This window comes from Syngnathus scovelli, chromosome 6 (genome assembly GCF_024217435.2).
Source record: "Syngnathus scovelli strain Florida chromosome 6, RoL_Ssco_1.2, whole genome shotgun sequence".
Taxonomy (NCBI): domain Eukaryota; kingdom Metazoa; phylum Chordata; class Actinopteri; order Syngnathiformes; family Syngnathidae; genus Syngnathus; species Syngnathus scovelli.
Window position 1 is genome coordinate 38,034 of NC_090852.1, and position 2,601 is coordinate 40,634.

At 52.2% G+C, this 2,601-nt stretch overlaps 1 long non-coding RNA gene across 1 annotated transcript; it reads left to right on the forward strand.

Moving 5' to 3' along the window:
- Positions 1-392: 392 nt before the first annotated feature.
- On the forward strand, positions 393-1,020 carry LOC137840353 (uncharacterized). Its single transcript, XR_011086940.1, has 3 exons — positions 393-482; positions 619-723; positions 868-1,020. It is a non-coding gene; the product is annotated as an uncharacterized lncRNA (long non-coding RNA).
- Positions 1,021-2,601: the final 1,581 nt, after the last annotated feature.

The following is a 2,601-nucleotide window of genomic DNA, read 5'->3' on the forward strand; positions in this document are numbered from 1 at the left end:
GAGCATTTTAATTAAGAGAAACAGGGTGGGTGTAAGAGTGGATTGAATAGAGGAAGCCCTTGACCTCTAGTCAAAACATAGCAAGGGGTGTTTTACAACTTTGTGTAGGAAGGGATAAGCGATAGGGATAAATAAGGGATAAATAATATTATTTATTACAGGTCGCAGTCAAAGTCAAAGCAACACAATGATACGATAAAGATAATCTGGAAAACCCTGACACACCCTGTAGTTGTCACTTTTGGAAAAGACGAGCGTCCCTCCAATCATCGCCGGTGACGTGTTTTTCAGGCTCTGGAGACAGGAGCTCATGTCAGAAATGTCATTGTGAGTCGCGTTTGTTTCTGCGCCGGAGCCGTTCGTTCCCTTTGCATCCAAAGAATCTCAAAGGCGGATTATTTGTGTCGACAGGAGAGAGATTTGCTGCTACGATACCGACGTCGAGAATCTCTGAGGAGGAACGAAGCGTGAGGTCCTGCAAGGTGAGTCTGTTTGTTTGCGGCTGCTTGGTGTTGCGCAAGATGAAATGGCCTTTTTCTCGCTATCGTTCCTCTCGTCGATTCATCGTGAGGTGTCGCTTCAGTTTGTTCAGAGAGATGTTTGCTTCCGCGCCCGCAGGTCATCGAAACATTTTACGGCTACGACGAAGACGTGTTGGTGGACCCGGACGGATCGTCCTTGTCTTTTCACACCGACAGAACCCCCGACACGGAACCCGAAGAGGTAGCCCGCCATTTCTGCCAGCGTATTGGCACCAAACATTCCTCTTCAGCCTGGAATCGGACTCGTCTTTGCGTCGCGGGTGCTTTGTCGCCGGTCTGACTGATTCTGGTACTAGTGCTGTGTTGCATTGGTGTGTGCATGAAGAGGCGGAGCTTCGCTACCGCCAGCTGACGCAAGAATATCAAGCGCTGCAACGAGCCTACGCTCTGCTAGCCCAGACCAGCGAAGGGGACTACGACGCCGAGAAGGAGATCAAGGTGGCGCCCCTTCCCGCAACCCCCGGCCGGGTCGCAGCCTCCCCGTTCTCACCCAGCCTCGGGTGTTCTCTGGTCTGAAAGGAGGAGGAGGAGCCTCCCTCCTCCTCCTTTCAGACCAGAGAAAAGCTGATGGTAGAAATGGGTCACTATCAAAGCAGAGTAGCAGATCTGGAGTCAGCGCTGAAGCAACAAGGACAGGTAAGCTCATCAATGAGCACACCTTTTTCTCAGACAAAATAGCTACATTCTTCAGTCACTCATCCGTCTGGCATTACTGGACCAACCCCCCCCCCCCCCCCCGAACGTGGCTGGGAAATTGCGGAGAAAAGCAAATGTCATTTTCCAGTCAACCAAAGAATTTGTGGATGAAAATGACACAACATTCCAAAGCTATCCACGCGTTTGTCTCTTCTAGAATGTCAAGTGGGTGGAGGAGAAGCAGCTGCTGCGTCAGAGCAATCAGCAGTTGGCCGAAAAGGTGACGGAAAGAAAGGCGCTGGGCGGAGTCACTTGGCGTCACACCTGTCGGGAAGCCCCGCAGATGAGGTCTGACTGTCTTTTCAGGTCAGGCGGATGGAGGCGGAAGAAGCGCGTCTGAAAGAGCACATCCAGGATATCCGAGACCAAAACGAACTGCTTGAGTTCCGCATCCTGGAGCTGGAGGTGGGAAGACTCGCACAAGCGTGTTGAGGCCAGAGATGTGACGGACGGACGGACGGACGGACGGACGGACGGACGGACGGACGGATGCATGCCTCTGCCTTTCAGGAGAGGGAGTGGCGCTCCCCCGTCTTGAAGTTTCTGCAAGTCCGTTTCCCAGACGGCCTCAGCCCTTTGCAGATCTACTGCGAGGCCGAGGGCGAGCGTACGTAAGGCGTCCCTCGCAACCCTAACCTTAAAGTCAAAGTCAGCTTTATTGTCAATTTCTCCACATGCCAAAGACACACAAAGAAACCGAATTTTCGTTCCCCCCTATCCCACGGTGACAAGACATGGCTCACAACAGACAACAAGTAAACAAGTATAACAAAAGCGTGCTGAATAAATAATGAATAAATAACGCAACAACAACAATAATAAACAACAATAAATAAATAGGAGGAGCAGAAAAAAAAAGGAGCAAGTGCGCGTACAGCAGACATTCCCGAAAGTAGCGCAACAGTGCCGCACGCTACGCAGAAGGGGGTAGCGAGTTCAGGGCCCTAACAGCCTGGAGAAAGAAGCTGTTTGCGAGTCTGGTGGTGCGGGAGCGCAGGCTCCTGTACCTCTTCCCAGAGGGCAGAAGGTCAAACAAAGAGTGAGCCGGGTGACTCACATCTCTGGCAATCGAGGTTGCCTTGCGGGCGACATGGGAGGTGTAAATGTCCTTCAGGGAGGGTAGCGAAGCACCAATAATCTTACCAGCCGTATTCACAATGCGCTGCAGGGCCTTCAAGTTCTGTTCAGTGCAGTTACCACCCCAGACAGCGATGCAACTGGTGAGGACGCTCTCAATGGTGCCACGGTAAAATGTAGACAGGACTGCCTGAGGAGCACATGCACGCCTGAGCTTCCGCAGGAAGTACAAGCGGCGCTGAGCTTTCTTTGCCAGTGACGAGGTGTTTTCGGACCAGGAGAGGTC